Source organism: Triticum dicoccoides, chromosome 6B (assembly GCF_002162155.2).
Source record: "Triticum dicoccoides isolate Atlit2015 ecotype Zavitan chromosome 6B, WEW_v2.0, whole genome shotgun sequence".
Classification (NCBI taxonomy): domain Eukaryota; kingdom Viridiplantae; phylum Streptophyta; class Magnoliopsida; order Poales; family Poaceae; genus Triticum; species Triticum dicoccoides.
This window is the reverse complement of record NC_041391.1, coordinates 386961958-386980385: the sequence shown is the minus strand read 5'-3', so window position 1 is coordinate 386980385 and position 18428 is coordinate 386961958. Positions and strand designations below refer to the sequence as shown.

Below are 18428 nucleotides of genomic sequence, written 5' to 3'. Positions count from 1 at the left end.
ACACGTTCAACACGACCCGAGAGCAAATCCGCCAATGAGCGAGATTTCTATTTAAAACGGGCCTTTAGTTGCTAAAACCGTTTCTAGATTACACTTACATCACATAGATCACGACTGATCAGAATAACTTGCGCGGGGAGACACAATTACGAAGATAGCCCGAAGGTCGGGTTCCTACAAAGGGAAGTTCAGGTTGTGTAACTCAGGAAGTTCAGGATTTTTCCCAAAAATGGAGAAGTTCGATGATTATAGAAAAGTCAGATTTTCTTCATTATTAAAGAATGGAAACAAGAAGTTCAAAAATGAAATAACAAGAAGTTCAACTATTAAAAATAGAGCCCTTCAAAATTCCTAAAAAAGGATTAAGAAAAACAGATTAAAAATTCATAAAAAAACTCAAATATTTTCACATAACTGACAGAAGATCAGGTTGATAACCATGAGAAGTTCATGTACTACACGGTGTGCATTTTCTATTAAAAAAGAATAGAAAATCAAAGGCTAAAAGTTTTGTTGTTATAAGTTCAAGTCCTTCGTCAGAGAAAGTGAAAAAAATTATTGTGAGAGAGATTTGTACAAAAGGAATATCATTTGTGTAAACACTGACGGACGGATGAGAAAATTACAAATGAAAATACGTCACAGAAGTTCAACTGAAAACACTAGGAAGTTCATTTACTACAATGGATGAATTTCAGATGAAAAACTATTAAAATCGTCGCGGGTATGAAAAAACGATCTACACGGGAAAGTTGCGTGTTTACAGCAGTTTTCCATCGATATATCACTTGCTCAATTCCGGAGAGTGGATGGAGAGCTATGAGCAGTGGATGGAGATCTACGAGCAAAAAAAGCACGTGAAAAACAGAGTGAAGTTCAAGTAGACATGCCGAGAAGTTCAGGTTCTTCACGTGGTGCATTTTCGAAGGATCTGTTTCGCATTAAAGGCAGAACGAATAATCTCGTCATTTTCCAAATTACTTGAAAACGGCAGGGAATCACAGAAAACCATTAACATGAAAAAGTTTCATATTTTCCTTAGCTTTTCAACGGTATATTATTTGCCCCATTCCGATAAAATTTGTGGAAATTACAGTGAAAATACATTTTTAGCCATTTTGAAAACTGACATAAAGCAGTAAGGAATTGGGAGAAATAATATATACCAAAAAGTTTTGCATTTCCTCAAGCTTTCCAATGCCATATCATTTGTTGCATTTGGAGATAGGGTTAAAAAATAGATCGAAAATACGAACTCGGTGAAACTTGTACCATTTTCTAAATCACTTTTAAACCGTTCAAAATTAGAAAAAACTATCTACATGAAAAAGTAGCGCATTTTCATAAGCTTTCCAACGCCATATCATGTGCCTCAATTGGTTTAGCCATTTAGAAATGACATCGAAAATACGAACTCGGCTGTTCGGTTTATGAAATTTTACGATTTTCTAAATTACTCTTTAACAGTAGGGAATTAGAGAAAACTTTTAACATGGGGAAGGGGCAGTTTTGCATCAGCTTTCTAAAGCTATATTACTTGCCTCATTCCAATAAATGGTTTAGAAATACGATCGAAATTACGATTCACATTTTTTGTGTGAAGAAAAAACGGTTTTCAAAACTGCTCTTAAACCACTTACATTTTGCGAAAAATTTAACTTGGGTCATGATACTCGTGTCCATAGCTTTCCAACGGTATATAGCAAGCCCTATTTGGGCAATGTTGCGGGAAGTTCAACCTAGCACAAGGGGAAGTTCAGGTCAAACAACTCAGGCGGTAAACTCACAAAAAAGCGAGTTCTTCACGACCCGAGTGCAAAATCCGCCTATGACCGAGATTCCTATCTAAAACGAGTATTTAGTTGCTAAAAATCATTTTAAGATTACACTTACATCACATGGAACACGACTAACCAGAAAAACTCTCCGTAGAAGGCACAGTTGCGAAGATAGCCCGAAGGTCGGGTTCGTACAGAGAGAAGTTCAGGCGCGTTACTCAGGCAGTTCAGGTTGTGATTAGAATATTATTCTGATCCCGTGATCAGAATAGTGTTTATATATATATATATATGTTGTTCTTCTGTACACAGAGCATAGATGTTCTGCAGACAGAGCATATCGCAACGCACAAGGACCGCACTAGGTAACCCGGCAGTGATGAATTCATCAATCGCAAACAGTTCATCCGAGTGAACCGTATGCTCTACATTGCACACGCCTTCCTCTGGCAGCCTGTTTCTTTTGTTTACCCTTATCTCAAACAGTTAATTGAACTGAACCGTATAACCTGAATCGCACATGCAACAAAAATCTGAACCGTGTTTGATGCATCCGTCATCGCAAACATTTTGCACCTTTTTTGATGGTTCTTTTACACCACTGTCTACGATTAATGCATCGCACATAGTTTTGTGGAAGGGTCTCTGATCGTAGTGTTGCATTAGCAGCATCCTGCAGTAGTGATAATTCATATATCAACAAAAGGCTTCATAAATTTGAAGCTCGCAAAGATGGTACATACATACCACAAGTGATTGCATTCGGTGTATCATCAGCAATGGGAAGTTCATCCATATGTTTGACCTAGTGTTATAGCTAACGTAGGTGTACATGGCACATGTCTATGTAGGTCTATGCCTTATCACAAAAAAAATACACTTCCGAGATGATACGTGTTTGTCACAGTAGGTCACGTTTTCTGTCATGCATGTCACAGTAGGTCACGTTTTCTGTCATGCATGACGATTTTATGAGAGAATCAAGATACTCATACCTGTATTGTCGTAGAAGTGTTCCCTGACATTACCAAAATTATCATCACGTAAGTGTCCACTTCCATGACGATAAATCGTGCGCCCCAGAAGTGCTTTCGTCAAGGGTGACCGACACGTGGCATCCACCGTAATGGGATGCCGTTAAGCTATCGGGTCCGGTTTTGGATCCGATAACCCGCTAACAGCCACGACCAATGAGGATTTTCCACGTGTAAAATTCTCATTGGCCGGAGGAAACACGTGTTGCCTCACCGTTGGGACAGATGACATCCACTCATTGGACAGGAGCTGCCTATGATACGTCGACACATGACACGGCCGGGCCGGCCCAATAGCGGCCTACTTGAGTCAGGCCCATTTACAAGTATGGCCCATACAAGTTACACAGAATTGACCCATCAAAGGCCCATTCTAGATTCTACAATTTCCAGCCCATCGTCATTTTAAGCCCGTTAACGGCCCGCTATGTTTTTGGGCCCAATTGCGGCCTGAGCTTCTTTCGGCCTGTTAGCAGCCCATTGTCAGTTCCCGCCCGTTAATGGCCCGGAACATCATTCGGCCTTTTCTCGGCCCATTCTACAGTTGGGCCAATTCTAGCCCGCTGTGACTGTAGGCCTGTCCTCGGCCCATTCGGTAAAGGGCCTACTCTTAGCCCATTTTTTCCCTCGGCCTATTAACGGCCTGCACAACAGTTGGGCCTTTGACTTTAGGTCCATTAGGGGCCCACGTTCCGCAGGACAAAGGTCCATTAGGGGCCCATGTTCCGCAGGGCATCATTTCAGCCCAACGCGACCTTTGTCCTATTAAAAGCCTAGTTTGCAAATTGGGCCTCCTCTGGCCCATAACACTTTTGGCCTCTTACTAGCCTGTAAAGTAAAAGGGCCGAGACACAATTGACATTTATTTTGGCCTGCTAAAGGCCCGTGGTCCATTTCCATCTATACGGCCCTATCAAGCTTTAGGCATGTTGAAGGTCTACTACGCGTCGTTGTTACGATGGGCCACATCATTTGGGACCCACTTAATATAATTTTGACCAGCCCAATTAAGGTCCGCTTTGACTACACATGTTTGTTCGTTTGTATGGCGTCCAGGAAATATTTGGGCGTGTTGGCCCCCGTTTCAACGATATAGCATATTCAAGAAATATCCTACTCTGTACTATCGCCTCTAAAAAACATACACTACACAATAAAAACATGACATAGAAACGTAGAATAATCCTACACTATAAAATAAAGAAATTACAGCCGAATATACCCACTGGGCATTATAGTTTGGCACCAGTGATAAGAAAGCATACACAAACAGCAAATTACATACACTAGACAAATAAAGCTCATACATCATGGACATGCATCAACAGAACTTAGCATTAACTATAATCTCTTCGGAAAATAGGATTGGCCGGATTCAGATAGGACAAATTTCTGTCTACAAAATCGACAATTCCTTCGTGGTTACCTCAGTGTCTTGTTTCATTTTTTTGACTCCTGCATCTAATACATGCATGTACAGTCTCAACTTGTTGATTGTACGTTGACAATCATGTACACGTTGTGTCGCCACCTCTAGTTGATGCTCGAGAACATTAGCACATTCCAATTCCAATCCATAATCATTCGGCAACGGCCATGCCGCACTGCTCGCAGATCTTTGTGTTGATGTCACTTCATCCTGAAATGTTTCTGTAAGTACACATGACTAGGGCAAAAATATAGTTACAACAGTGAAGCGAGCAAGAAAGACTATTTTGTACATGGCAAAATAGGACTAACAATAATGTTACATGTCATGAAGCATAAGCAGGTGATATTTTAAAAAATTATAAAGAAGGTAGTATGTGCAGCCTTCATACAGAAATCTCTCTTAGCTCACCAGAGGAGCATGATGTTGGGGCCCAATCCAAAACACAGACAAGTTACAAATTTAGATAGCAGGTTGCATATAAGTAAGCAAGCAGTTGGCCATTTTGTAGCTCAATGAAAGTCTTAGGAAGCATAATGAACAGCAGAGGGATTCATACAAACCTACTACAACAAGCAAAACTATGCAATCATTAGCCCAGTATAAATTAGATTGTGAGCCTCATGCAATAATAGTTGGTTAATAGACTTCAAAGCTTCAGGCACACTTTGGGAGAGTAATTAAATGGTAAGGCCTTTAATTATGTCAACTAATAGTTATACAAGTACCCAACATCAGGCATCATTGCTTGGGCATCTCATTAACAAGGACAAATAAAGCAATTGAAAAGAGCAAATTAACTATGCCTGAAACAAACAAGGAATTGAACTGTTGAGTTGGATACAGTGACTTACCTTAACTGGTTGAAGAGGCTCAGTGTAGCTCCTACTTCTCTTGCAAGGCTCATTCCTAACATCTTGTACTTGGAAATCCTCAATCTTATCTTCATTGCACCCCCTCTGCAAGGTGACACAAACTAGTTACGTGTCTCCTTGGAAGTTAAATATGCATACTTTCCAGTCTGTAAACACAAAAGGATGACATTATAAAAAAACAACACCACATAATGAAACATGCCGCATCTGTTGCACTTGCACACAATGAAATGAGCATTTGTTATATCTGCACTATGTAAAAACTAGGCATACCTACGAACTAGATCTCCAGGTACTCTTGGAGAGCCTACTTTAGTGTACAGCCAAACCTTTATGTCACCTATGAGTTACACAAGGCCCCACTACAGTAGCCCTTAGTGTTTAAATCGTTGAAAAGCTTTGTTAGAGTGTTAGGTCAAGAATAACAAGTAATCAAAGCAAACAGTCCTAGTATGGCTGGCTGATGAAAACAAGCAATTAAACAGATGTGTGAGCAAATCTTACATATCAAGAAAAGAAGAAAAGAAGGAGGCTTAAGGACCATCACTTGACTGGCCAGATTTAAGGGGCATTTAAACATCATGTGCAACGTATGAACTAACATAAACATTGCATATTCCAGATTCTACAATGGAATGAACATGTATTAGGTTATGCCATGTATGATGATGCCTAAATGTACAATATAGCAGGCAGGAGTGATTCATCGCTGCACGCACAATTGGATTGTAGGTTAAGGGCCAGTTCGATTCCGCCTTTTCAGGGCTTATTGTTAAAATAAGTCATAAAAGATATAAAGAAGTTATTTTTGAGCTATGGGCTTGGGCTTAACTTATTTCACTTTGGAGGAGAGTGTTTCGGGTAGAACCTCCTTAAAAATTTAAGGGAAGGGGAATAGTGAAATGACTCTCTTGTCTCCCTATCTTACACTCAAAATGCAACTGCTCATGCCCGTGTCACACCTGACCCTCAAGTAAAAACAAACACGCAGGCGTTCATTACCCTGCCCGCTTGCATCTCCTCTCCCCTTTCCCTCTACCTCGATCCCCTGCCTACAGCACTAGGTTTCCTCAAGCGAGTTGTCGCCACTAGTACCATCTAGCCTGGTCCTCGACCATGCTCTATCCTGCTAGGCTACATGGCCGATGGGTAGGGATAAATCTCCCTGGATGCTCCTCCCTCTGGCGCTTCCCCTCATTCTCATGGTCTCCAGTAGCTGCTCCATCATGGTCCGTCCAACGCACTACTCTGGCGGGTGCCGCACAACTACGACTGATGCCACACTGTGGCAGAAGGCACCTTATCCCCCCTCTCGTCCTCCCAGGTCGTGGCCTTGAGGTGCTCTTGAAGGATGAGCTCATCCAACAAGGTGAGGATCTCCTCTGATTTTTTTGCCAAATTTTCATTCTGATCCAGTATACGATGAATTGCTATGAGCTGCTTGTGCTGCTGCTATATGATGCATTGCTATGAGTTGCTCCTGCTGCTGCTATATGATGAATTGCTATGAGTTGTTGCTGCTATATGATGAATTGCTATGAGCTGCTGCTGCTATATGTTGAGTTGCTATAAGCTGCTCCTGCTGCTGTATGATGAATTGCTATGAGCTGCTCCTGCTGCTGCTATATGATGAAGTGCTATGAGCTGCTCCTACTGCTGCTATATGATGAATTCCTATGAGCTGCTCCTACAGCTGCTATATGTTGAATTGCTATGAGCTGCTCTAGCTACTACTATATGATGAATTTCTATAAGCTGCTGCTGGTATATGATGAATTGCACACCGCTACTTCTGCTGCTGCTGTATGATGAGTTTCTACGAGTTGTTGCTGCTTCTATATGATGCTTTCAGGTGGTGCTGCTATATGATAATAACCAACCACTTGGACCATCGAATTTCAATAAATAATTGTTCTTCATTAAAATGTGGGTCATGCGTTCTTCATTTAAATTAGGCAATGGGATCTCTATGGAAGACATTGACCAAAGTAGATTGTGCCAAGTAGATGGTATCTTTGTATTTGCATTTTGAAAAAATAGTGATGGTCTGTTTTCCTATCATATTAATTACTGCATTGGGTTCAATTTGTGATGTTTGCAAGTCAAATTAATTTTCATATGGGCAGGAAAATGAAAAAATATACTGCAATCTAGACTTTTCACTAATCATACCAAACATAAGTTGAAAAGGATGGCAATGAAAAGAACTGGTTGGCTTATTACATGGTGCTTATATTCACAGGTGCTTATTTTCTTAGGATAACTCGTAATAACCGTCCTTAAGAAACTTGGCAATAGAACTGACATACAAATAACATGTCACGATGATTGCAATGGAGGAGTGACGTACCATACCACACTGTATAGGCTCACCGTTGCATCTCCTTTTTTTGTGATGTTCCATGAAATTGCCACATACATCTTGTACTTTTTCATTGTGTAACCCTATATGCAAGTTGACACGGCTAGTTTCAAACATCTCGACATGATAATACATTGCATATCCCTTGCGCATATTTAAACCACCAATTAATGATTGTGTGCGTAGCATAAACTAGCCATGACTCTGTGTGCGGGACTAGCAGGCACTCTAAGGGAGCCTAATGTAGTGCACTGGAGTTCCTACATGCCACTTACGATTTCGTGTAATGTACTGCCTCTGTTCCTAAATATATGTCTTTGTAGAGATTCCAGTATATAGCCTAAATATATATGTATATAGATGCATTTTCGAGTGTAGATTCACTCATTTTGCTCTGTATGTAGCCTATAGTGGAATCTCTAGAAAGACTTATATTTAGGAACGGAGGTACGAGGTAGTATCATATATGACATCTACATATCTAATTTAGCAGCCAGTAGTAGAAATCATTGTCTGCACAAAGGGATTGCTGGTCAAAAATCCTAGCAAAGCACACTCACAGGCATAGATAATACAAGAGAGAGAGACGCACTCACAAGATCATGGCAATGCCTCAGTCCAGGATCTTGGTTGGCCAAGCTGTTAGATCCAGAAGAAACATCGTCCTGGTAGTTTTTGCCAGCTGCATAACAGGTAACAGCGACCTGTTAGTATATTTCAAGTACATCGGGAAGGTGATGCTGGACGGGTTTAAAGGTGACAAGTACCTAGGCCGTGGCGGGTGCTTGGCATCTTGCCAGATGGTGGGAATCAGGTTAGAAACGTCAAGGGTGATGATGCTGCGCTGGCTGTCGGGGTCCAATAAGGAGATCTAGAACCGTCAAGTAGGGTGTTTGTGGAGCGGCTCCGGTAGGGTGGACCACAGTGTGGGTGAAGCAGATCTGTGGCCGTGGACGAGGGCGTTGGTGAAGCTGCTCCAGTGGTTGGGTTAAAGATGGTGTCAATGATGCGGATCTGCGGTTGTGGACAGGGTGTCGGAAGCTGCTCCGGTAGGTTGGATGAGGGTGCGAGGAAGCGGATCTGAGGCCGTGGACTTGTGAGTTGGCAAAGCGGCCCCGGTATGGTTGAGAATGGTATAGGCGAAGCTACTCCGGTAGGGTTGATGATGGTGTCGGTGAAGCGGCTCCAGTAGGGTTGAGGAAGGTGTCGGCGAAGAGGATCAGAGGCCGTCGACGGCGGCGTCGGTGAGGCGGCTCTGAGGGGTGTGTACGAAGAGTCTCCGGTGGGGAGTATGAATGAGCCGCTGCAGATGCACTGTGGTTGACGAGAGTACTGGCGAAGCAGATCCGGCTCGGTGGACAAGGCCGACACTGAATGGGTTGTGGTACAGTGGTGGATGAGTAGTCTACTTGTTTCTAGGGGAGGTGGGAGGGGTAGATGTGGCCGCAGAAGCAGATCCGGCGAGGTGGACGCTGCTGGCAGTGAATGGGCTTTGGTACGCCGGTGGATGAGCAGTCTAGGGTTTCGAGAGGGGAGGGGTAGAAAGGCCAATGAAGTATGGACATCATGATGTAAGATGCTCTTGTGCTATGGAGTTAGTCGTTTGGGGGGGGAGGGGAGGGGAAATGGGGGAGCCGTGTGGTGGGGGGAACCAGAAGTTACCAAATCAGACCTAACCTATTGTGTAGATGAGGGTGGTATTGTAACTGTTGGTCTCCATGCACCAAGGACAAAAGGGGAATTTCACATGCTAAAGGCTAGGTGGCGGAAATTTTAGAAGGAGGTGGGAGATTTTGCCGCCCGCGGGATCGTTCGTATCCAGTTTCAACTAAATTTGGACCGTGCTAGCGGGAAGGTCATGCGAGACTGTGTGCACGGGGCACGCGTCAGCAGTTAATAACTGGTGTGAAGTCCACCCTAGAAAAAAAGACAATAACTTGGACGTTCACACTGGCGCAGCCAATCGTACAGGTGTAGAGGCGCGATCACAAAAAAGGGATCAAAAGCTCAGCCTATGTATTTCTCGTGTAAATAGATAATTTAGTGCCACTGGTTATTTACTTTAAACATAATTCATTGACGTGTTAGTGTAGAGGCGCACAAAAAGAAATGGATATTGTAGTCCGCTACTTAAAAGTGTTACCTCATATGATTACATAGCCTCCATGTCATTAATTGCATACCCGTTGAATTCATATATGAATGTTACATATATTACTTCATAATAGAACCTTAAATCATCCAAGACTTATGAATTTGAATGCAAGAGTAACAATGGTGCATGTACATGATAGCTACATTGGTTGTTTGAAGAAACATCACTATAACTTTGGCATGCACAACTGAAAAGGTTTATTTAGATAGAAAAAAATGTGATATGTGAGTATCCAATCTTTATAGTGTTGAATCGATATTGTACCTTTGGCCATGATACGAAGTAGATATTGATTTATGTTCAAGTGATGCACGTCCACGATGGCTAGATAGTGATACGTGAATGAATTGTGCAATCTCTCTGACACGCATACATATCTCATTTCCTGTGGGCATAGGAATCACACACGCGCACTTCATGTATTTCTCTCCCTCCGTCAAGGTTAGAATTCATCTTTCTACCCCGTCCTACAAGTCTCTCACACAGAAACACACACGCTCTCTCTGTCGAACACGCCCAGCCCTTTAATTCCGCCCGCCCATAGCCACTAATGTCTCAAAGTATAACTATGTCTCTCACACATATGCCTAAGTTTAACTCGAGTTCTAGAACCATATGAATACATACAATGGGATTCCAGCAGAGCACCTTTTGTTTTGAGATTTCATGTCATGCACACAAAGGCAGAGGGGCGGTGCGGCTGAGAGGGGTGAGGCATCGTCGGGGGACGTGGTGTCGTGGGTTGGAGTGGCGTCATGGGAATCACGAGTGACAGTGGATGAAACGTGTTGGTACTTGTTCCAAAGACATGTACACCATCGAAATAGTCCATCTATATCAAAAGACATGCACACCATCAAAATAGTTCCTTATAGTCAAGCGGATTCTTCTTCTTCTTCTTCTTCTTCTTCTTCTTCTTCTTCTTCTTCTTCTTCTTCTTCTTCTTCTTCTTCTTCTGCTTCTTCTTCTGCTTCTTCTTCTTCTTCTTCTTCTTCTTCTTCTTCTTCTTCTTCTTCTTCTTCTTCTTCTTCTTCTTCTTCTTCTTCTTCTCCTTCTTCTTCTTCTTCTTCTTCTCCTTCTTCTTCTCCTTCTCCTTCTTCTTCTCCTTCTTCTTCTCCTTCTTCTTCTTCTTCTTCTTCTTCTTCTTCTTCTTCTTCTTCTTCTTCTTCTTCTTCTTCTTCTTCTTCTTCTTCTCATTTTCTGTGGGAGACGGCTTCGCAACAAGCTATTTGGACCTTGCAGCTATCTTAAAACTCACACGGTCATCGAGGGCAGCATATTTTATCTGCTCGTACATCAAGGGATAATTCTCCCATCCAGACGACCTTAATACAGCGTCTCGTCACCCTTCTGAATATTTGTAACGAGCAAAAAATTTGCTACGTCGAATAGGGATGGTGTCTGTTTATCACAATCTTCTACAGGAATTTTGATTCTGGTTTGTAGGTCAACGATGCTTTTCAAATCAAGGTTGTACGGTGCCAGATTTTGTTTGTCCCCTTAGATGGCTGCCCCACAGAAGTATATGTCCTCTCGAGACAAGAAATCGTGAAGCTCGGCTGGTATGGAGGGCGCGTGTATGATGTGGTACACCAAAACATCATCATCGAGGCACAGCTAAAGGACGGCGGTGCGTTGGATCTTCCTAGTGGCACGCTCCGTGTACTCTGTTGCGAGACCGATGACCGTCATCTCTACCTTTTTGAGGGAGTTGGATACATTATTGATCCCCTTCCAAACAACTCTTCGGTGGACGGTGATGGTGGCAACTATGCTCAACGAGCCTTGGACGAGGACATGTTGGACGCTAGAAACCTGCTACTCGATCTCTTTTGCCATTTGGAATCGCTGGAATGGAGGGCTATGGTATGGAGAATTAGGATTAGATGGCTAGTCTAACTGAAATAGATGATTATTTAAAGGGGCTTCGAAATTACTCCAGGAGTATGTGAAGAGGTTAAAACAATGTAAATGCAGCGGGGTTTGGATGCAAATGAAGACGGAGGGGAGGTGAAGAAGCCGAGGAAAATTGGTTCCCGATGGAGAAGTAAATGGGAGAGGTGGCGTGCAGGCAGTTGATTAGACGGCTAGGTAGACTAAACCAAAAGGCTATGCGGGTAGATTGAGGATCCGTACATGTTCGTGTACATGCCCATCCTTCTAGCGCTACATGTGCCACTGCCTAGTTGAGGTCACTCTTTCGAATCACCGTGGCGAGATATTTTATGATTCCTTTTTATTTCTGCACCTTTCCTAATAGGTGGGACCTATGCAAACAGATAAAAAAATGTGTCATAGCTGGTTCAGATGGATATTGGAGTGTGCATGGGAGACACAACATTCTCTGGTTAAGGAATACAGAGTTATCCTCAAAAACGAAAAGGCCCATCTTCTTGCTTCCACATGCACGAGAAATTGGTTCTGCTCGCAATATGGAAGATACATGGAGGATGAAGTGAACAGGCATGCTAGCACGGGACACCTATTTCCGCTATACAGTACTGGAGTACTCATGTTCCTAGTAGTAGTAGTAGTAGTACAACTATGGTACACTTGATGGTCAAAATATTATTCATCCGGTCCTAACAGTGAAGTGACAACACCCTGCGCCTAACACTAGTCCAGGTGCCGTGTTCGGGTTACCAAAGTCAGCCTCACCCTATGCACTGTGCAGTCTGTCACCGCTGTTGTATAGCACATTAGCATGCCTCGCCTCGTCTCCCTCTCCCCTACCGTAGCACCACTCCATCTCCATCTCCATCTCCATCTCACTTTGCCCCCGTGTATCATCGTCTCGCTTGCCTCCCCTAGTACCACTATTCCCTCGCTAGCCGCTCCAGCACCGACAACCTTCTCCCTCGTAAATCAAGCCCCCCAAAACCCCCCACCTTCCAAACTCCACCATGGCTGAACGCGAACCGCGCATTATCCATATTAGCCTCGATTGGAGCAATCCCCCCAAGTGACATCCTCGACCTCTATTGTTCATGTATGGATATGTTGAGTGCCCTGTGGCTGGCTGCATGCTCTAGGGACATGCACACGTCCATCATCGAAGCGAGGCCTAAACTTTTCAAGACACAATGCTTGCTGCTATCTGGTCTTGCGAGATTTGCTCACCATGATACAGAGGCGTACATGATGCCCCTCTACTTCAATCCGATCTCCATTAGCCGAAACTTCTTTGCAGGTATGTAGTGGGCCGCCGTACATCATTTCCCTCGACTTCGATCTGATCACCAACGCCCGAAACTTCTTGGCAGGTATGTACTGGGTCGGCATGAACTCCCACTAGATGGATGCCTTCAGAGAAGACGGTAAAAAGTTGGTGCTCGTGAACTTCCAGACCTCCCATGAGACTATCCTTCCTCCATTGGATTATATAGAGTTTTACCATCGCGGTCCAAGTCATGTAGATTACCACGTCAGTTGGACGGACCTTGTTTTGCAGAAGATTGTAATCTGCCAAGTGCCTACATGACATGCGAATTACACAGACTTCAAGCTAATTGCCTTGTTCGACCGAGGACTCTCCTATCTTTAAGCTGGTGCCTTCTTTAGCTGGAGACAACTCAGCTCACAGTGGATCATCGTCAAAGCTGTTACACACTTCTATGATGCTATTCAACGCAATGGCAACATCTACGCGATCGACAAAGCAGATGGCATCACGTATTGCTGGGACGGCACGTGTAAGTTGTTTCCATCTCATGTTAATGACGACGCCATGCCATTGTTTGAAATTTTTGCGATGATTGGCATATCTCTGTTTGAGCAAAATTTTAGTAGAACTATGGCAATGTATTAGAGAAGTCGTAAATCAGCTATATTTGGAATGAATTAATTCATGCAATTGTGACCATGTCATTACAGCCAATTTGTACCCCTGAATAATCGAACGGTTAGGAATATATGGATATTCTCCTTATTTTACAGTAATCTATATATTACTACTACTAAATATGAGTGTGTATCAATGGCCATGTTAGTTTCCTCATTTTCATGATGTAGAAACATGCACCACACTGTTGGTTTCATCTAACCATACATTAGGGAAGTAAATGTGCATATGGAGAACTCTATATTTGGAAGCAGTGAAATCCTATAATGCTTACCATGTGTACATACCTATATTCACCCTTCAGCAATTAATGGCTAGAATAATATCCTCACAAAAAATTTGCCAAGAGAACATGAGTATATAACAATGCATGGTATGTTAGTTACCTTGAAGAATTTGTTTGTGAAGACAGAACATGATTACATAACATGCATGACATGGTAGTTTCCTGTGAAGAATCGATTGCGAGATAACATGAGTATAACCATGCATGGCACTTCTATATTTTCGAACCCAGTATACATTTCCCTGTATTTTCCTCCCAGTTCCAACAGGGACATATCAATGCTTTTTCTTGCATTATCCTACTCATACTCTGAACAATGCTGATCTTACATTAACAATGCTTGTCCTTTTTGATATGATGCAGTGTACCTACAGTTACTGCCCTTTGTAATCACACCAGCTCTGCCAAAAACAGGGAAGCACAATTGGTTCCTCGCTCGATCAGACGATAACAAAAGAATAATGATCATTCGGACACATGAGCCGGAAAAGTTATATTGCAAAAAAACCACTATATACAAGCACCGTGAAATACGTGAGTATCTGGAACCAGCTTTTTGGGGCCTTCAGGATTTTTGAGTTGGAGGCGGGTAAACATCCTTGGTTCACACTCTCTGTTTCTCGTACTCAATTATCCGATTAACCAGGAGATCGCCGTTGGCAAGGACCTTGATGGCAGAGAGGCTCTGCTTGCTATGGAAAACTATGTCTACACGGCGAGCCCTAGGAGTTCGGGAGCAAACTCCCCTGATTGTCATTGATACAGCCTGCAGCCAAAAGAAGGTGAGAATGACAAAGGCATCCAGATTAACTTTGATCCTTGGATGTCTCAATTACGACAGGCAGTGATGTGGTTCAAGCCTTCAGGTTGATAGGTAATTGGGTTGTTGCGTTGAAAGGGTGGAGTACTGGTCTCTCCGGATCACTTGTCGCTGAAGCGGGCTGCAAATTATGATGGTGTTAGATCGTCCCTCTTCGAATGACTTGTTGTCTTTGCTACTTGTTCTGGATGGGTAGTTCTCTCTTTTGTTATGCATATTCCTTGTCATTTGGTCATCCTCATCTGTGTCACTCTTACTATGTAATACTTTCCTATATTTAAAATGTCAGTCTCGTTTGGATCATGAGAGTCTGAGCGTTGCAGATGGGTGCATTTTGGTGGTGTAGCAAGACTTCTTATGAACCATCATGTCTTGTTGTTTATGTCAGTAGTAGTCACTAGTTAGTGTTTGAATGTTGTATATATCGTTGTTTCGAACTATTTATTGTCTCGAACTACTAGTGGGCTAAATGAGGGCATCACCATTCTCTAGTGTTCAGAGTATATCTCCTTTCTCAAGTTATAATTTTAGCTCAGTGTCTTTTGGATGATGTACACTTGTTTGGGCCAGTGCGGTGTCGTTGAATATGGGCCGAGTAGTAACGCAATGCCAAACTGGTCAATTATGACTCTCAGGCCGGGCTCTCAAAAGATCCTCAAAAAAGGCTGGGCTCTCCAAAAAGAAAGAATAAGGACTCTTAGGACGACATGTGGGTGCCACCGGTGTTTTCGTGCGCTTGCACGCTGAGAGCATATTGGCGCGTGTTCGAAATTCATGCTACCTTTTCATCCTCAATCACCCTCCCCTCCCCCACCTCTAGAATCTCGATTCCTACTCTAGTTCCCCCAAATCCCCCTCCCATACTCCCTATACTCAAGCGCACTATCATGTCGCCGGTCAACGCGGATCTCTGAGCCGGAGATCCCACGCAAGCCCCAGCGCATGGCTCACCTGCCGCCGCGATGACTAGGCCATGGTGTTTCCCGTGTTCCCCTCCATGTCAACCACCTGATTGGTAACCACAACCACGCATTGGTACCTGTGAGCCAGTTCCTTGAGTTTTGCGGATATCTTGAAGAAGAGCCTAGACCGGCGTTTGAGGTCGGCGGGTGAGGCGTCGAAGTCGGGCGGAAAGAGGGAAGCTGTTAGAAGGGAAGAGGGGTAATTGGTGGAATAATTTATTGTATTTCTTGAGCCTCGTGGGCATATAAATAGGAGTACAATGACTAACTTGGAGTACAAGAAAAGCCGGAACATATCCTAGTCTATCTCGTATTTCCTAACTAAACATATACTCAACATCCCCCCACATCACAACGGTAGCAACACAGATGGTGAGACTGGAGAAGAATCCGAAGGTAAGCCGACGGACACCCCTCCACAATCGAATGGTCAATGCATCGCGGAAGGCGTGGCTGGAGTGGAAACCGACAAAGTTGCTCAAGCAAGGCGGTAGCCCTTTGTGACGTTGGTCGAGGTAGCCGAGAGTGTAGGTAGTGTAGATGTAGTCGAGGTAGCCGTGCGAAAAACGCCGTGGCCGGTGTTGAGTCGGGGGTCGCCGGTGTCGAGGTAGTCGCCGTGGAGCCGTGAAAGAAAAGAAGCGGCCGCGGCAGCCTAAGGAGGCAGCAGCGGCGGCTAGAGAAGGAGCACGGCGGTGGTACCCGAAGTAGACGAGAATGAACCCGATAGCATGACGAAGACTAGCGCGGATGGAGACGCTCCGACGTCAAGGGAGGCGGCGCGGCAGATATCGCGTGGAAGTCAATGCGCGTGGACGATGCTAGACCGCGGGCTGCAACGTTACGGCCCGAAGGGTCGACACAACAGTGGTGGGTAGGTCGGGGCGACAGCGGGGAAGACCTCTGGGCGATTGCAGGGATCGCCTGCCACGCTCGCTACGGCCCGACGGGGCGACGCAGCGGCAACACAAGGGTCAGTGCAGCCTCGGGGACGACCTGAAGCGGACGACGTCGGTGCGGCGCTTGATCGCGGGCCATGGCACTACGACCCAAAGGGGCAACGCAGCGGCAGTGCGCGAGGTGGTGCAACCACGGGAACGGCCTCAGGGCGGCGGCGGGGATCACGTGTCGCGGCATTATGACTTGAAGGGGCGACGCAGCAGCGGTGCCGATCGGTGTAGCCACGGGGAGAACCACGGGGCGGCGATGCTGCAGTCCGAAGGGACGACGCAGCTGCAACCCGTTGCTCGATCGGCGAAGAGACGTGTTGTACTTGACGACGTCTGCGAAAATAAACCACAACACTCGGATGATCAATCTGATTGCCATGAAGATGAATTGTCCGCTAGGGGCCGTACTTGGCAGGAGCGGGTGCACATGCACAGCCCTTAGGTGCAATCTCGGGTGCCAACACAAGCACCTACATGCAACTGGCCAGGCTAGGCACACGTTGCCATGCGAGATGCACGGTGACAAAGGCTCAAGCCGATGCAGCACCTCCGCTGGCTTCGCGAGGGTGGAGCGTAGTAACCTACATGCACGAACGCTAGGCCACGCGGAGAATCCGCCAGGGCCCAATGCTCCAGCAGGTAGCCAGAGGACATGTAGCATGGAACGCAGGACAACGCGAGTGGCTGCCACGGCTGTGGGTTAAGTCCGTGCGATGATGGATCCAGTCGGAGACAATGAAGTAGACATGTGTTGAAGATAACAAACGACGGCGAGTGATCCAAACTGATCATAGATCGGAAAACCAAAAAAGTAACACCGATCAAACGACCGGCGAGAGAGAAAAACCCAGATCAATTGATCAAAAAAAACTCTCTAGGGCAGCTGATCAACACGATCGGTGAACGAACCCTAGGTACGGGCGGCGCGGCCCCCGGTGACGATCATGGAGATCAACCACCTCGGGGACGGCGCAGAGCGGAAGCAGCGACGGCCGCTAGGGTTTGGGTCGGTTAGGCTGATACCATGTTAGAAGGGAAGAGGGACAACTGGTGGAATAGTTTATTGTATTGCTTGAGCCTCGTGGGCATATAAATAGGAGTACAATGACTAACTTGGAGTACAAGACAAGCCGGAACATATCCTAGTCTAGCTATCTCATATTTCCTAACTAAACATATACTCAACAAAAGCGATGGAGTCAAGGAGGATGACACGGATAGGCAGTGGGTGGGAGAGCGACTCGGGTGGGAGAGGTGGTACTGGGCGTGAGATAGGAGGGAGAGGAAGTCGGAGGGGGAGTGTACATCGGCCACAAGGAGGTGATCCAGGGGGTCTGACCGCGATTTGGGGGCAAGGAGGCGGAGCCGACAGAGGGTAAAGGGGAGGTCAGAGCATAGGAAGAGGGAGGAGGAAGGTGGGAGGAGAGGGGCACAAGGAGGACGAGTTGGAGGCAAAGCTGGGTCTTCCTGGCGGCGGATTCGCCAGCAATCTCTGTGATCGATGTGGCGGGGAGGCCACCGGAGAGGAGGTGGTCCAAGAGGGAGCAGCCAAGGGAGAGTTTGGCCGCACGGGGAGAAGCGAGGAGAAGAAGAAGGTTCTCCGGACGAGGTTCTTGTTGGCTGTAGGCGTAGGTCTTGGGCGCCCCAGGCCGCATCGCCGACAATCTCGCTGTCGAGGGATTTGGGGATTTAGAGTAGCATTTTAGGGTTCGAATTGGCATTCCTATTTCCTGCCTTAAGCAGCGAAATGCGACTTCAAATAGCCATCGCTCGCCTTCAAATGCGACTGCAGACCTCCTCCCTAGCAGACTCCCTTTTTTTAACTGAGCATAACCTCTGCCCTTTCCATTACTTTCATAAAGAAAATACAACAGCCTGACAACCATGAAGGAAACTAGAAAGAGGAAAGCAAGTTCAACGCATCACTAAGAAAGCCACA

At 45.1% G+C, this 18428-nt stretch overlaps 1 pseudogene; it reads right to left on the bottom strand.

Moving 5' to 3' along the window:
* Positions 1–15477: 15477 nt before the first annotated feature.
* Positions 15478–18150, bottom strand: LOC119321160 (annotated as a pseudogene).
* Positions 18151–18428: the final 278 nt, after the last annotated feature.